At 49.3% G+C, this 17,912-nt stretch overlaps 1 protein-coding gene across 1 annotated transcript in view; it reads left to right on the top strand.

Annotated features, from left to right (window-relative positions):
- The first annotated feature begins 1,168 nt into the window (after positions 1-1,168).
- The window catches only part of RASGEF1C (RasGEF domain family member 1C), a 110,773-nt gene continuing 94,029 nt past the window's right edge, over positions 1,169-17,912 (top strand). The window contains exon 1 of the mRNA XM_030927449.1: positions 1,169-1,323. The gene's annotated coding sequence lies outside the window, so the exon portion shown is untranslated. The remainder of the gene's footprint in view (positions 1,324-17,912) is intronic.

Raw genomic sequence — 17,912 nt, 5'->3', positions numbered from 1 at the left:
AAGCACCTGGATCTAGCTATTCCTCTAAGCAGCAAACCTTGGCTTTTTATGATCCACAAGCCAGTAAGTTCTTTTTGCTCAAGCTGGTTGGGTTGTTTTGGGCCACATCTCATCAGGCAGGTCCTGACTAAAGTAGAGTGAGAGGTGAAGCCAGCTGGACTTCTGGGTTGGGTGAGGACTGCGAGAATTTTCTGGCTAGCCAGAGGACTGTAAATGCACCAATCAGCACTCTGTAAAATGGACCAATCAGCAGGACATGGGCGGGGACAAATAAGGGAATAAAAGTTGTCCGCCCACTCCTGGCCAGCCAGCAGCAGGTACCTGTTCAGGTCTTCTTCAGTGCTGTAGAAGCTTTGTTCTGCTCTTCATGATAAATCTTGCGGATACTCACTCTTTGGGTCCGCACCACCTTTAAGAGCTGTAACACTCACTGCCAAGGTCCACAGCTTCATTCTTGAAGTCAGCGAGACCACAAACCCAGCGGAAGGGACAAACTGGACACACGAGGACAGGTGTCCTGACCTCTATGCTGGAACCAACCAGGGAACTTTCACTGAAGGTGGACCCAGTTCAAGGAGGCCACTGGATCCTGTTAGAGCCCCTCTCCCTTTCTATAAGTGAAATCGCGCATCGCCATCCTCCCAGCACCCTGGTGTCTTCAAAGTGGCATCCACCCTCCCTGGGAGCCACAGGAGAGCACCGAGAAGGTGGCGGGGTCGGGGGAGGGGGCGCCCTTTACTCATCCCCTGATGGATGCCTATCCAGGGTTGTGCCACTCGGGGACACAGGCAACCTAGGTGGCCATGGTAGGAGGCCAGCCCAGAGAACGAGGCCGGGCCCAGTCTTGAGAAGACAGGGTGAACTGGGTTTTGGGGCGCCAGAGGCCCACCGGGTGAGGGGTAGGCTGGGGCAGCTCGGCGCAGCGTCCGCCAGGGTCCGCGCTCCAGAGGGCAGCGTCTGACGGTCTGAGCTGGCTGTCCTGGCGCGGTGGGCTAGCCGCCGCGGAGGCCTGAACGCAGGGGGGGCGTTTGGCCGAGACCCCGCGGCCTGGGCGCGGAAGGCGCGGGTGTGCAGCGCCGCCCGTGGGGCTCCCGCAGCTCCACCCCGCGCCCCGCCCGCTCCTCGCTCCCAGATTGCCACGAGGGGGCGCCGCGCCTCTCTACTCTGGGGCCGCCGCCAAGCGCTCGTGCGGGCTGCGCTGGGAGCGGGCGGGCGGGCGGCGGCGGCGGCGGCGGGCCCGCGGCGCCCGGGGTCCGCGGCGCCGAGGCTCGCAGCGGGCGCTGCCCATGGGCCGGGCCCGGAGTTCGGGCGCGCCGGGAGTCGGTGAGTGGTGCGCGGCCGGGGACACCTGGCAGAGCGGGCCAGGGCGCGGGCTCGCGGGGGCTGGGGAGCGCTGCCGGCGGGCGCGGGGCGCGGGCGAGGTCGCGGCGTGGGTGCTGGGCAGCGAGCCCGGCGGGGACGGCCGGTGTCCGGGCCGTTGGAGGACACGCCCGGGCCTGACCCGGAGCACAGGTTCGCGCGTGGTGACAGTGCGCGTGGCCGGCCGGCGGGGCCGGGTGCCGCGGCGCACGTGAGTGTGCGGTCCGCGTGGCGGGGTCGGCAGGTGGCGGGAGGCTGCGCGCGGCTCGGGAGCGTGCGCCGGGGTCAGCAGGGCGGGGTCCCAGCGGCTGCTGGGACTGGAGGCGCAGGGGTGGCGGGAAGGGGACCCTAAGGGCACACCCCCGGCCACCCGGCGGGAGACCCGGCTCTGCCGCGCGCCCCCAGCCCCTGCTGGGCGCGAAGAGCAAGCTTCTTTCACCCACTCGCGTGGCAGGAAAAGCCAGCCTGGACCAAAGCCTCCGCCCGTACCGGACCTCAGTTTCCCTCTCTATGAAATGGGGACGGCAGGGCAGACCTGCCAGTGCAGGTACAGAAGGGAAAGGACCTTGCGCCTGGGGGAAGAGGGTGCTGTTGCCCTTGAGGATGGGATCGGATTTGAGGAAAGGATCAGTGCTACTACTCTCAGAGGGCCTGCGAGAACAGTGGGGTCTACTGGGAGTCCTGGGTGTGTCTCTCACGCAGTGACAGCGGACGGCATCAAGGGACCACCTGGTCCACTCTTTGTATTTAGATTGGGAAGGCGATGCTTGGAGGGGCTTGGGGAAGGGTGCTGCCGACACCGCCCCATGCTCTGCGTGGGCGTGGGAAACTGAGAAAGAGCTGGGAAGTTGGGGTGATGGAGGAGCTCATCCCGGCCCCTACCTCCTGCCTCCTGGAGCTGTGGGGGAGACAGAAGTTCTACCGAGCCCCGGGAGCCTGAGAAGAGTCCTGGGAAGCTCTGCCTGCCAGGTAGGTGGAGTAGCTGAGGCTTAGAGAGCGGCGGGACCATGGAGTGGCAACGCTGGGGTCCCACCTCTGGTAGGACTGGCTGCAATAGCCGTAGTGCAGCCGCTGTGCCAGGCGACTGGTGGAGTGGGACTAGGGTTGTCCACTCACTGGCCCAGCGCATTCATTGAGCGCGTAGTGTGCGCCGCCTGCTGCCTGCCCCCGTAAATGCTCACTAGCTGGTGTGGGAGGGGACAGCAAACAAGGAATCAAAGGGAAAAGCAAGGACATGGCCAAGAATGCGTGCTGGGAAGAACATGCAGTGGGGTGACTGGGGCAGAGGGAGACCAGGGCGCGGCGGAGCCTTCGTCTGGTCAGGGAGGCTGTCCCGAGCGAGCGGGGAGCCCTGCCTGTGCTGTGATGGACCGGGAGCCTGGGGGAACAGCGTGGGTGAGATCCCTGAGGGCAGGAGGGGGCGGAGCTGGAGTCGAGTCCGTGCGGGGTCTGGATGTCCTGGGCAGCCCCGGGGGTTTGAGGTTGGGCGTTGAAAGGCTGCCCCTGGCGGCGGGTGGGCGCACTGCCAGGGCCGGAGAGGGAAGGCAGGCGAGAGACCCATAGGCTGCGGAGCCCGGGCGGGACTGGCGAGGAGGAGCCCGCGGGCCGCCAGATGTGGGGCCCTGCCCGGGACCTGGCCCTTTTCAGGCCGGGGTCTGCACCCTCCTGCCATTCCACGCCAGTCTCTGGGGTGGTTCCGGCTCTCACTTGTACCTGGACCTAGACCCAGAGCCATTTCTTCAAGGGGCCTTGGCTCCTCACGTGGGACCCGGGCTTAGTGTGGGGCGTACACTCGCTGCCTCTAGGCCTTGTCAGTGGATCAAGCGAAGACACCTTTCTTTTTTACTAAAAATTAATATTTCCATTCCCTTTCTCCTGCAGTGAGAACCTTGTTCCCCCAAACATTAATATGTTTAGTCATTTACTTAGCCCTACAATGCACCCCGAAATAGTTTCAGAATTACTGCATCCACACCAAAGCCAACCAAAACCTACTAGGTCAGCATCGGGATTTCCACGGGTGTGCAGGCAGAGTGCTGTGTGGTTATGTTATCAATCGGACACACTGATAGCTTCGTGTGTTTCTTCTTGCATTCAATTTGGAGGTTTTTTTCCTTTAGACTTTAGGATGTAATTTTATTTTTTTGAGTATGTAAAACACGTGGTTTAAAGGTCAAAGCTATTAAAAAGCTATCCTTAGAGGTCTCAATCCACCCCTGCGTCTTCCTCCTTGTTCCCACACCATTGGTAGCCATTTAAAATATTTTCTGGTTTATCCTTCCTGTGTGTCTTTCTGCAAAACAAGTCATTTAAGCATTATCACAAAAGTTAGCCATGCAGCTTCTTGTTTTTCTTCAATTAGAAGTATGTCCTGAAAATAACTTCTTACCAGTTCGTGGAGACCTGCCTCATTCTTTTTTACACTCACGTAGCATTCCGTTCTGTAGCTGTACTGTTATTGTTTATTCAAATTATGTCCTGTGGATGAACATTTTGTTTTTTTCCGAGCCTTTTTTACATTTAAAATAATGGAGTAATGGATAACCTTACACCTATATTGTTAATATTTGCAAAGGTGTCTATTTAGAACACATTTCTAGAAGTAGGAGTGAATATGGATTTATTTTGTTAGCTAGTTCCACATTCCCTGTCAAGAGGTAGCACCATTTTGCATTCATTCCCACCACCAGTGTATCACAGCGTCTTCTGTTTCCCCACAGCCTCGCTGGTTTGAGAGCTGAGAAATAGTATTTCAGTGTATTTTAAATTTATATTTCTATTATTATAAATGAAATTGGACATCTTTTCACATAGATTTGGAATCATAGTTAGACTTTTCTAACTATGAAAAGCCCAATTATAAAGCAATCATCTGTGTTTTCTAATATTTGTTTAGTTTTGTACTTAGTCTGTGGATCCAATTTAGTCTTTTTCTAAATGTCTAGCACTCTATCCCAATGCCATTTATTTAAAAGGTCATCTTTCCTCCAGTGATTTGAAATGCACCTTCATCATACACTAAACATCCAAGCCCTGGGCCTGTTTCTGGGCTTTCTAGTTTGTCTCACAGGTCTGTCTATTCCATCTGTTCACATACTGGTGAAAGAGAGAGAAAAAATATATATATATTTAAAGACAAAGAGGGCCTGGAACAGTGGCTCACGCCTGTAATCCCAGCACTTTGCAAGGCTGAGGTGGGTGGATCACTTGAGGTCAGGAGTTTGAAACCAGCCTGGCCAACATGGTAAAACCCTGTCTCTACCAAAAAATGTAAAAAATTAGCCGGGTGTGGTGGCACATGCCTGTAATCCCAGCTACTTGGGAGGCTAAGGCACGAGAATTGCTTGAACCCGGGAGGCAGAGTTTGGTGAACTGAGCTGAGATCGTACCACTGCACTCCAGCCTGGGCGACAGAGCGAGACTCTGTCTCGAAATAATAATAATAATAATAATAATAATAAATAATGGCAAAGAAAATTTTATTCAAGACCATTGCAATAGAGGAGAGAGATTGGGCTCAACTCTCCTTGTTGTGTTTTACTATCTGGTGGGCAAATTCCTTCCACTGCTTTTTGCTGCAAGGATTTCCTGGCTATTGCAGCGTGTTGCTGGTATTTGGGTCGGGAAGGAGATCATATTAAGTTTATATTAGGCTTATATATTAACTTTAGGATAATTGGCATCTTTATGAAGTTGAGTTATCTTATCCAAAACCAAGAGATATCTTTCTGTTTGTTCAAGACTACTTCTAGGAGTGTTTTGAAGTTTTCCTCATATATGTTTTTCATATTTCTTAGGAAGTTTATTCATGAGTATTTTTACCTTGTGTATTACTACTATAAATGGTTTTTTCAATTATATCTTTGAATTGACTACTGTTTTGTGTATGTTATTTTGTATCTTTCTGTCTTACCTGAATTTTTATTGTTAGTTTTATTGTTAGTCTTTTATTTATTTATTTATTTTATTTTTTTTGAGACAGAGTCTCGCTCTGTCACCCAGGCTGGAGTGCAGTAGCGTGATCTCCGCTCACCACAACCTCTGCCTCCCACGTTCAAGTGATTCTCGTGCCTCAGCTTCCCAAGTAGCTAAGATTACAGGCACCTGCCACCGCATCCAGCTAATTTTTGTATTTTTAGTAGAGACGGGGTTTCGCCATCTTGTCCAGGCTGGTCTTGAACTCCTGACCTCAGCTGATCCACTGCCTCGGCCTCCCAAAGTGCTGGGATTACAGGCATGAGCCACCATGTCCGGCCTGTTGTTAGTTTTATCTTTGATTCTCTTAGTCATTCTGTCATCTACAAATTCAAATAGCTTTACTGCTTCTCTATTGATTTTTATGCTTTCTTTTATCTTATTAAATTGGCTGAATAACTCCAATTCAGTATTAAATATTGGATGTAGTGGGCCTCCTTACCTTGTTCCTGACTTTAGTAAAAAGGCCTCTAATACTTCCCCTATTAAGAAAGATGCTGACTTCAGGATGGGAAGAGATAGATAGATGGATTAGATAGATAGATAGATGATAGATAGATAGATAGATAAGGAAATATCCACTGGCTCGTATTTTGTTGGTGGTTTTAAAAATCAGGATTGGTGTTGGACTTTGTTGGAGCCATGTATGGAGATAATGATCTGATGTTTCTCCTTAGCGCTATTATCATAATGAGTCAGCGATGGATTTCCCGATATCAGGTCTGGGACTAGGGTGAGGTAAACAGTAAGACACAAAACGTATGAATATTAACACTAGGCCATCTTTGCATTTCTGAAATAAGTCCCACTTGGACATGATGTAGAAAATAGTTTGGCAGTTTCTTTAAAATTTAAACATAAAAATACCGTATGAACCAATGGTCCCACTCCCAGGAAGCTAAGAGAAATGAAAACAATGAAATGTCCCCGCAAAGACTTGTACACAAATGCTCATAACAGCATTGCTTATAATGGCCAGAAAAGTAGAGACAATGCAGTTGTTCATCAACTGGTGAATAAATAAACAAGATATATGTCCATACAATGGAATACAGTTTAGCAATTACAGTTGGCCCTCGAACAATGAGAAGGTTAGGGATGCTGACCCACACACAGTCAAAAAGCTGCATAGAACTTTTGCCTCTCCCCAAATTTCACTTTTTTGTTGTTGTTTGTTTGTTTGTTTGTTTGTTTGTTTTTTGAGACAGAGTCTCACTCTGTTACCCAGGCTGGAGTGCAGTGGCATGATCTCGGCTCACTCCAACCTCTGCCTCCCAGGTTCAAGTGATTCTCCTGCCTCAGCCTCCCAAGTGGCTGGGATTACAGGCATGCACCACCATGCCCGGTTAAGTTATATTTTTGGTAGAGACGGGGTTTCACCATGTTGGCCAGGCTGGTCTCGAACTCCTGGCCTTAAGTGATCCTCCCGCCTTGGCTTCCCAAAGTGCTGGGATTACAGGCGTGAGCCACTGCGCCCAGCCTGTAGTATGTTTTGATATCATTGTATTAGTTATCTGTTGCTGTGTAATAACTTATCATTGACCTAGTGGCTTAAAGCAACACATGCTTATTAGCTCATCATTTCTGTGGATCAGGAGTCTGGGCATGGCTTAGCTGAGTACTGCTGGTGGTGGCCAGGACTAGGTTCTCATGTAGAGACTCAGCTAGGGAAGGATTTGCTCATCCACTCATGTGGTTGTTGGCAGTATTTAGTTATTTGTAGTTATATTTAGAGCTTAAATTTTTGACTAGATGTTGGCTGGAGGCCAACCTCAACTTCTAAAGGTCACCCCCAGTTCCTAGGGACCACCCACAGTTCTCTGTCACGTGGGCTTCCCAGCATGACTGCTTACTCTGTCAAGCCAGGAAAGAGTCTCTAGAGACTAGATGTAACAAAACATCACATAGTATGACGTCACATACACGATAGAACAACGTAACGTAATCCCAGTAGTGATATCCTGTCATCTTTGCCATAGGCTATTGGTTGGAGGAAAGTCAAAAGCCCCACTCAGTCCCAAATGTGTGAACACCAAGAGGTAGAGATTCTCATGTGGGTGAGCGCCATAGAGACTGCCTGCCACAATGGTGTTGGATTCTGATTACTAATATTTATTTTTGCCAAAGTTTTCCCAGTCACCCTTTGACTGGACAAAGCTTAGCTTCTGATGGTTCCTTAAGAAAGACTCGTGAGTACTGTATTTCCTGCTTGCTTTCTATACTCTTGCTACTTGAAGGAGAGATTGGCTGGTTATAAAATCCTTGCCTCTTACTTTCTGTCCTTCCTTAAATTTTTACAAATGTTGTTATGGGTTGCATTGCTTGTACATTGTCAACAAGATGTCTGATATAAACATGCTTTTCTTTCCTTTGTAAGTGACTTGATTGTTTTTCTGGAGCTCCAAAGAATTTTTTTTCTTTATTTTTAAAGTCTAATCATTTTACTAGGCATTGTCTTGGAACTGATTTCAGGTATGTGGCGGACTCTTTGAATACGCAGATTTAAGTCTTCTTTTATTTCTGAAACATTTTCTTAGATTATAGTGTTAAATGTTAATTATGTACCATTATTTTACCTTTTATCTTCAGGGATGCCAATAATATGTTTGTGTTAGATCTTTTTTCCATGTATCTTCTAGATTGCTTTCTCGATGACTTTTATTTTTGTTTTATGGTTGTTTTCATTCATTTCCTTAATGAACACTATTAAGCTTTTAGTCAAATCCATTCTCCCTAAGAGATTTTCTAATTCAGTCTTCATTTCTGAGATGATGGTCTTTGCCTCATTTTCTTTTGTGAGTTCAGGCAACTCTAATTTCACATTTACCTTTTTTTGGGTTCATTTCTGTTGAGTTTTTTAAATGTATAATTTAGGGTTTTTCTTCATGTGTCTGAATTTTTAGTGTGTCTTCAGCTGTTCAGGCTGCGCTAACAAAATATCAGAATGATTTCTCACAGTTCTGGAGGCTGGAGGTACGAGATCAAGGTGCGTGGTGAGGGCCGCATCCTGGTTCGCAGATGGCTCCTCTCCTCACGCCCTCACATGGAGGAAGGCGCCAGAGAGCTCTCGGGAGCCTCTTCCCTAAGAGCACTAATCTTATTGATGAGGGCTCTGCCCTCGAGACCTAATCACCTCCCAAAGGCCCCCCCAAAATGCCATCACACCGGGGACTGTGTTTCAATGTATAAATTCTGGGGGACGTAAACTTCCAGACCGTAGCATTCGGTAATTCAAGTTGAGGTGTCGTGTGTTTGTGGGAAGGATTAGTGTCGGCGCTGTATACTGGCTTTGTATGGATATTATCTGTTAACTTAGAAATGTCTTAATTTGCCTGGACTGGTAATAACAGATGGCTGTAGGCAGGAGCTGGGGGTTTGGGAACCATAGTAGGTTTCTTAGTGTAAGAGTCCCCTCTCCTGTTGGCGGAGTGAAGTGCACCATTTTCCTTGTCCTTTGGGAGGCGGGAGTGGACTTGTGTTTTCTGAGTTTACAATTCACCTTTGCTTCCACAGGTCCTTGAACATCCACGCTTGCTACTTCCTGTCTGTTATTAGCAAGCCTCCGAAGGCTGCCTCTACTTCCAGGCCACATGTCTGGCCCCTAGAAGCAGGGCCTTCCTGAGACAGCCACCTCCGGGCTCCACTGCTGTCTCCTTTCAGTTCCCCAGCCGCCAGTGCTCCAACACCCACCCCTAGGCATGCTCTGTTTCCCCATGTCGGGTGGGACTTTCTTCTTCTTGTTTTTATTTAGAGCCAGGGTCTCGCTCTGTCACCCAGCTGTAGTGCACTGGTGCGATCACAGCTCACTGCTGCCTCCAACTCCTGGGCTCAAGCGATCCTCCCACCTCAGCCTCTGTAGCTGAGACCACAAGCACCTGCCACCACACTTGGCTAAAGGACTTTCTTTTTTCCTTAGTTCTTGGCCCCAGCTCCCCTCTCCTCATTCCCACAGTGCTTCTCCCTGAGCCCACACCCCATCAATGCCAGTGTGGGCCCTGGAGCCAGTTCTGAAGGTTGGGGTGTTCTTTCCTCGCCCGCATCAGTTAGAGGAGGGCGCACCCTGTCTCCTACTCATGCTAGAGGCATGGGCATAGGTGGTGTTATTCGCTCCCCTCTCATGCTGGAGGCATGGGCATGGGTGCTGGAGGCATGGGCATGGGTGCTGGAGGTGTGGGCGTGGATGCTGGAGGCGTGGGTGTGGGTGCTGGAGGCGTGGGCCTGGGCATGGGTGGTGTTATTCACTCTCCTGCTTAGTCCATGTTGGCTTTTAGCAAGGAGAGGATTGGATTGAGGGGCTGCCATGATCTCTGGGACCTAGAGATGTCTACAGCCTTTCTACTTGGAAAGCTCCATAAAGAATGGTGTACTCTTCATCTATTAAATAAATCCATCAATTTTTTTTGGATGGAATCTTGCTCTATAGCTCAGGCTGGAGTGCAGTGGCGCAATCTCGGCTCACTGCAACCACTGTCTCCCAGGACCCATTTCAAGCAATTCTCCGGCCTCAGCCTATCCGAGTAGCTGGGATTACAGGCACGTGCCACCACGCCCAGATAATTTTTGTGTTTTTAGTAGAGACAGGGTTTCACCATGTTGGCCAGGCTGGTCTTGAACTCCTTATCTTGTGATCCGCCTGCCTTGACTTCCCGAAGTGCTGAGATTACAGACAGGAGCCACCGCGCCCGGCCCAGTTTTTAACATTTTGGAACATTTGCTCATTATTTTTACTAAGCCATTTAAGAGTAAGCAACAGGAATCAAGACATCAGCATCACCTTAGAACACGGAAATTCTGGCCGGGCACGGTGGCTCACGCCTGTAATCCCAGCACTTTGGGAGGCTGAGACGGGTGGATCACAAGGTCAGGAGATCGAGACCATCCTGGCTAACACGGTGAAACCCCGTCTCTACTAAAAATACAAAAATTAGCCAGGGATGGTGGCAGGCGCCTGTAGTCCCAGCTACTCGGGAGTCTGAGGCAGGAGAATGGCGTGAATCCGGGAGGGGGAGCTTGCAGTGAGTGGAGATCGCGCCACTGCACTCCAGCCTGGGCGACAGAGCGAGACTCCGTCTCAAAAAAAAAAAAAAAAAAGAACATGGAAATTCTTCTACAAAACCACAATTCCAATGCACGTTCAAGAAATTTAGTATGAGCCAGGTGAGGTCACTGATACCTGTAGCCCCACCGCTTTGGGAGGCTGTGGTAGGAGAATCGCTTGAGGTCAGGGGTTCAAGGCTACAGAACAAGATCCCATCTGGGAAAGAAGGAAGGAGGGAGGGGAGGGGAGGGGAAGGGAAGAGAGGAAGAGAGGGAAGGAAGGGAGGGGTCACCTTGGTTTATTAATTTTGAATAAGCTAACTGGCACCACTGTTGCCAGTTCAAGGCCTTCTAGTCCCACAGCAGCATCCTAATTGGTGCATTTCTGCTTTACGTGCAGTGAATGTCGCTAAGGGTGGGACGGAGTGCAGACTCTTGGAATCAGCTAATTAATGCCCCTGCAGAGGAAATCTCTACCCGGGTCATTTGGTCAGGAAATTGTTTAGTTGTTTGTTTTAAAATCCAGACAGTATTCAAAAGTGCCAATCTGGCTAACTAATACATAGTAAAATGACCATTGCTGTCTGTGATGGTTTAAACACCCACACAGTGCCATTGGCTGAGTACCTGTGGCCTCAGGTAATTCCCACAGCAGCTGCCATCGATTTACAGATGGGGAAACTGAGGCTCAGGGACACAAGGGGGCATCCCAGGGCCGTGCAGCCAGGGTGGGCCTTGAGCTCAGCCTGCTGTCTGGGGTTTGTGCTGTTGACAGTCTGGGCTATTTTTGAGCGTGGACTGCTCTCACTGTCTGTCTTTGTGGGCCTCTCTCTGCTCACAGCCTCCCATCTGTCCATCACGTGGACCACCCAACAGACACGTGCTGAGCAGCCATGGGTTTCAGGCCTGAGCTGGGCTCAGCCGGTAGCACCTCTCTGCTAACCCCAGGCCTTCTCTGTCCAGCCTGGGTCCACTGTCAGGGGCCACCACTGCCCTGAGCAGCACCCTGGATCCCGCCATTGTTTCCCTCTGCTGTCCCTGGGTTCAGGCTCCCCTCTGTCCCAGCCATTGTTGAGTGATTCACAGGTGTGTGGCTGCTGGCTGAGGGAGGCAAGGCAGAGAGCTCCTGTGTGCCTGAGGCACCCCTGCTTCCTGGCCCTGAATCGCCGTCCCCAAATGGGACTCTCCAGGAATGGGATCGTGCTGCAGAGGGACCGACCGAGGAGGCTAGTCAGAGGCAGGCTGGCCACAGGCGCACGTCAGTGAGAGCAGCCCTGCCCCGTGGTGAGGTCTGAGGGGAGCCTCACTGACACCAGCCTCGGGCAGCACACCCAGCTCCACATTTTGGGGTGGAGTCGGGTCCTGGGAACCCTCAGGCTCTTAGGATATTGTTGCCCTGGTGTTACTCAGAAATACTGCAGCTAAGTGTTGCTTTGAAATATAGAATTTTTACTGAGTGCTTCCTATCAAGCAGGGTGTGCCACGTTCTCCTTAAACTTTATCTTGTGAGAATGGGGATTGATAAACAGAGAAATACCTGTTTCAAAAGATGAATAAAGTTGATTGCCCGCCAGCATGACCAACCAAGACCAAAAAAGAGAAAGCACAAATGATCACTATCAGGAGGGAGAAAGAGCCATCGCTGCCGGTTCTCCCCTTGTGGCGAGGATAGCAAGGGATTTTTATGAAGAACCTCATACCAATACATTTGATGTACTTCAGAGAAAATGTACAAACACCCCAAAAGACATAACTTACCAAGAGTGACATAAGAAGAAACAGAAAACCTGAACAATACTATTTTTTTTTTTTTTTTTTTTGAGACAAAGTCTCACTGTTGCCCGGGCTGGAGTGCAGTAGTGCGATCTCAGCTCACTGCAACCTCCTCCTCCCGGGTTCAAGCAATTCTCCTGCCTCAGCCTCCTGAGTAGCTGGTATTATAGTCGCCCGCCACCACACCTGGCTAATTTTATATATATATATATATATATATATATATTTTTTTTTTTTTTTTTTTTTTTTTTAGACGGAGTCTCGCTCTGTCGCCCAGCCTGGAGTGCAGTGGCTGGATCTCAGCTCACAGCAAGCTCCGCCTCCTGGGTTCATGCCATTCTCCTGCCTCAGCCTCCCGAGTAGCTGGGACTACAGGTGCCCACCACCTCGCCCGGCTAGTTTTTTTTTGTATTTTTTAGTAGAGACGGGGTTTCACCGTGTTAGCCGGGATGGTCTCGATCTCCTGACCTCGTGATCCGCCCATCTCAGCCTCCCAAAGTGCTGGGATTACAGGCTTGAGCCACCGCGCCCGGTCATTTTTTTTTTTTTTTTTTTTTTTTTTTTTTTTTTTTTTTTTGAGACGGAGTCTCGCTCTGTCGCCCGGGCTGGAGTGCAGTGGCCGGATCTCAGCTCACTGCAAGCTCCGCCTCCCGGGTTTACGCCATTCTCCTGCCTCAGCCTCCCGAGTAGCTGGGACTACAGGCGCCCACCACCTCGCCCGGCTAGATTTTTGTATTTTTTTAGTAGAGACGGGGTTTCACCATGTTGGCCAGGCTGGTCTTGAACCCCTGACCTCAAGTGATCCACCTGCCTTGGTCTCTCAAAGCGCTGGGATTACAGGTGTGAGCCACTGTTCCCGGCCCTGAACAATACTATTTCTGTTAAATAAGTTGAATGTATCATTAATAGGCTTCCCAAACAGAACATATCAGGCCCAGGAAGCATCTCTAGTGAGTTCTATTGAATAGTTAAGAAAGAAATGTTTTTAAATGAATTTTTAAAAGTTCTACGTGACAAAAAAATGGTAAGTATGCAAAGTGATAGGTCAATTAGCTTGACTTAGCCATTGCACAATGTCTGCGTACATCCAAACATCACATTGTACACCATAAATACAATTTTTATTTGTCAATCCTACCTTAATAATAAATAAATAAGTGTTTTTAATAATATTCCAGATAGTGGGGACCTGGAAGGGGGGGATCTGTGGGCAGGGAGGATGCATGGGTGATTGCTGACGTGGCACTGCCTCACCAGGTGGCAGGCCTGCAGGTGTCTGTTGTGCTTTTTGACACATGTGTACGCTACAGGTAAGCTTTTCATGTAGCAAATGTTACATGGCACAGTCATTTTCACAGTCATGTTATAAGGAGTTCCCATGTCTGCTTCTCATACACCTCCTGTTGGTCTCTGCTCTGCAGATGCCCTTCTCAGTTTGGAGACCACTAAGTTAGGCCCCTGGGCCTCAGGGCACCTCCCTGCAGGGTCCCTCAAGGTGTCCCTGAGCCAAGTCTGTGTGAGGACTGCAGTGGGAGTCAGCTCCAGGGACGCTGGCAGGAGGGCTCGATATCCCAGCTGCTCTCCAAGGTCAAACAGGAGTCAGGCCACGTGTGTGTTTGGAGAAGGTGTGTTTGGAGAAGGAGAGGAGGGAGGACCCAAGGTCAAGGCCCCTAGCTTGAGAGGCCCTGCAATTCCAGGCTGTCCTCTGCAGCAGGCACTGGGCCCCACCCTGGTCGCCATCCTGCAGGCAGAGGGGAAGCATGGCCTCGGTACAGGAGGGCACCGGGCCTTCCTCACCAGCCATTTCCCGGTTTCCCTGTCAACCTTCAGCAGACCTGAAGCACAAGAGAGGCAGGCGGAGGAACCAGGAGAAGCCACAGCTCTGAGCTGCAGCAGGTCACTTGGCACGCTCCACCGCCTTGGCCACCACCACTGCACGTGGGCTGGGGAGAGAGGGCTGGCTTGGAATCCTTCGAGAAGATCAGGCAGGCTCCAGAGCCCTGTAGGGAGATGGCATCTCCTGTGACAAACTCCCATAAAACAGCCTCACTTTCCAGGACTGGAGTATCTGACCGTAGGGCCCATCAGCCACCTGGGAAGTGGCAGTGTCCTGACCACAGGGGGGTTTTCTCCAGCTTAGCACTTCTGACCACCGGGCTGACAAGCCCCTTGAGAATAAAAATGGTACACTCGGTGGTTTTTGTGAACGTGCGCAAGGTGGATTGTGGAAGGGATTTGAAAAGGGTGAGGCGAGAGTGTGACAGCTGCTCCTGGGACTTGAGCGTAGCCCCCATGGCCTGTGATTTGTGCAGATGCTTCCGCTTGGGTGCAGCCAAAGTGTATCAGTACTTTGGATGATGAAAAGGACCTTAAGTGTCTGCATGTCACTGTTCTTGAAACGTTTGCCGGGGAAAATGTACTTCTGTTTTGCAAACAACGAGTATAAGAAAGAGGAACAAATTAGGTTATTGCACTGTAACCAATTTCATGAGCAGTGCCGTTGACAGTCGCACATTTCAGATAATGAACGTGATCTGTGGTGTTGCCACTCACCTTAATGAGGAGAGAGAGGAGCGCCAAGCCCGGCGTGTTCGGCTGCCCTCCCCGTCCGGCTCACACAGGGAGGAAGGCCCAGGGGCCCTGCTCTCTGCAAGCAGGGAGGACACCCCAGGGTCACCGCATCCAGGCCCAGTGGACTTTCAGGGAGAAAGAATCTCTTTTTTTCAACCTTTTCACACAGAAAACAAGCAAACAAACAAAAAGCACCATACAGAATAGGAAGAATGTGAATCACCGCACGCCCGTCTCCCGGCTCCCAGGGCTGCAGTGCCCGGCCCATCCTCCTCGATCGCCACCCCAACCCTATTAGGTGCTTACAGCAAATCCGAGACACAGTGCGGATTCCTGCCGGACTGATGCGGACTTTGTCTGCCTAACCTTCCTGCCAGTTGACACATCTCATAAAATTCATAATAATTTCTTAGTGTCATCTGGTGGCCAGTCTGTAATCAGATGCCCCCATTACTTCAAAAATATCTTTTAACAGTTGGTTTGTTCAAATCTGGAAAGATCCACATCCCGCATGTTGCATTTGATTTTTATATCTCTTAAGTCTCTTTTCTTCTATAATGGTTCTTTTTGTTTGGTTGGTTGGTTTTTACTTGCTTTTTGGTCTTCACTCTGTTGGTGTGTTAGGGGATGGGAACAGTCCCCCTGTCCTGGCTGGGCTATTTCTATCCTTAGGATGTCACTTACCTTGCATGTCCCTCCCCGACTTTCCTCCCAGGGTAGTCAGATCTGTAGCAGGCTCTGTCCTGTCAAAATACTATGAGGGCCCCTAACCTAATTTGAAATTTTCTAGTAGCCACGTTAAAAAGGTGAAATTAACATTAAGAAGATATTTTATTTAACCCAGTATATCCAACCTATTGTCATTTCTACATATAGTCACTATAAGTTACTAATGATTTATTTTACATTTTCTTTTCATGCTGTCTTTGAAATTGGCGTGTAGTTTGTGCTTATAGCTCATCAGTTCCAGTGTTGTTTTCATGAGAAATGATTGATCTATATATATAGATTTCATGAAAATTACAGTTGAAAAACACATTTAAATGTTTTCCAATAACTATATCAAACACCAGGTTTTATAGGCCTCTTTTTTCGAGCGGCTGTGTAATTGGTATACAGTAAACACAACATGTGTCAGCCTATGTGAACACTCGTGAGAGCCTCACCCCAGTGAGGACGCTGAGCTCATCTGTCCCTCTGCTTTCACCCGGCGTGATTCGTTTAGAATGTATCCGTGTTGTGGGTGTCAGCGGCTTCTTCCTGTCCATTGCTGAGCTGTGTTTCCATTGTGTGGGTTCCAAGGTGGCCCCAGGATTCCCGCCCTGTGGTATATATGCCCTTCCCTTGGGTGGGGCAGGAACCTCTGGATGCAAGGGGATGTTAGGTTATTAGGCATTTTATATGGCAGAAAGGATTTTTTCCCATGTGATTAAGGTCACTAGTCAGTTGACTTTTAGTTAACCAAAAGGGAGATGTCCCAGGTGGACCTGACTAAATCGGTCAAACCTTTCAAAGCGCAGGGTCCTTCCTGATGTCAGACAGACATGAAGCTAGCGAGAGACTGCTTTTGGCCTTGAGGAAGTGAACTGCTGTGTTGGGAGAAAGTGGGTGGCCACTCACAGCTGAGGTCCTGAGACTTACAGCCACAAGAAAATACATGCTGCCAATAGCCAGTGAGCATGGAAGAGGATGCCCAGGCTGGGATGAGAGAGCAGTCCTGACGGACACCATGATCTCAGCCTGTGAGCCCCTGAGCAGAGGCCCAACAAGTACGTTCCAGAATCCTGACCCTTAGGAACTAGGAGATGTTACATTTATGTTGCTTTACATCATTACATTGGGCTAACTTGTTACACGGCGATAAGAAACTAATCCACAGATCCATTGCATCTGCTGATGGACGTTCTGGTGGCTCACTCTTTGAGACTCTTATAAATAAAGCCACTGTGGCCGGGCAGGGGGGCTCACGCCTGTAATCCCAGCACTTTGGGAGGCTGAGGCGGGCGGATCACGAGGTCAGGAGATAGAGACCATCCTGGCTAACACAGTGAAACCCCATCTCTACTCAAAATACAAAAAATTAGCCAGGCATGGTGGCGGGTGCCTGTAGTCCTGGCTACTTAGGAGGCTGAGGCAGGAGAATGGCATGAACCTGGGAGGTGGAGCTTGCAGTGAGCCGAGATCGCGCCACTGCACTCCAGCCTGGGTGACAGAGCAAGACTCTGTCTCAATAATAATAATAATAATAATAATAATAATAAAGCCACTGTGAACATTTATAAGTAAGTCTTTGTGTGGACATGTGTCTCACTTTTCTTGGATAAATACCGATGAGTGAAATGGCCAGATTAAATGGTAGGTTCACATTTAATGTTTTAAGAAACTGCCAAATTCTATTCCAATGTGGTTGAACCAATACGTTTTCTCTGGCAATGTATGGCAATTCCAGTTGCTTTCCATTCATGCTGCATCTGGTATTGTCAGTCTTTAAATTTTAGCCATTCTAACAGGCATACAGGAGTATCTCATTGTGATTTCAGTTTTCATTTCCCAGATGACTAATGATATGAGGCATCATTTCTTATGCCTTTTTGCCATCTGTAAATCTTTGATGAACTGTCAGTTCATATATTTTGCACATTTTTAATCGGGTTCATTTTCTTTCTTTTTTTTTTTTTTTTTTGAGACGGAGTCTCGCTCTGTCGCCCAGGCTGGAGTGCAATGGCCGGATCTCAGCTCACTGCAAGCTCCGCCTCCTGGGTTTACGCCATTCTCCTGCCTCAGCCTCTCGAGTAGCTGGGACTACAGGCGCCCGCCACCTCGCCCGGCTAGTTTTTTGTATTCTTTAGTAGAGATGGGGTTTCACCGTGTTAGCCAGGATGGTCTCGATCTCCTGACCTTGTGATTCGCCCGTCTCGGCCTCCCAAAGTGCTGGGATTACAGGCTTGAGCCACCGCGCCCGGCCTATCGGGTTCATTTTCTTACTGTTTTCTGAGAGTTCTTTTCATCAAATAGGTAATCTATAAATTTTCCACCCAATACCTGGCTGCCATTTTATTCTCAGGGGTGTCCTTTGAAGAGCACAAGTTCTTCATTTCAATTCAGTCCACTTCATCAATTTTTAAAATCATGTTTTGGTGTTTCAGGAATTTTTACCTAACTCCAATTTATAGATTTTCTCCTACATTTTCTTCTAG

The sequence above is a fragment of the Rhinopithecus roxellana genome, chromosome 3 (assembly GCF_007565055.1).
Source record: "Rhinopithecus roxellana isolate Shanxi Qingling chromosome 3, ASM756505v1, whole genome shotgun sequence".
Taxonomy (NCBI): Eukaryota; Metazoa; Chordata; class Mammalia; order Primates; family Cercopithecidae; genus Rhinopithecus; species Rhinopithecus roxellana.
Note: the sequence above shows the minus strand (reverse complement) of the source record. Positions and strands in the feature narration are given on the sequence as shown.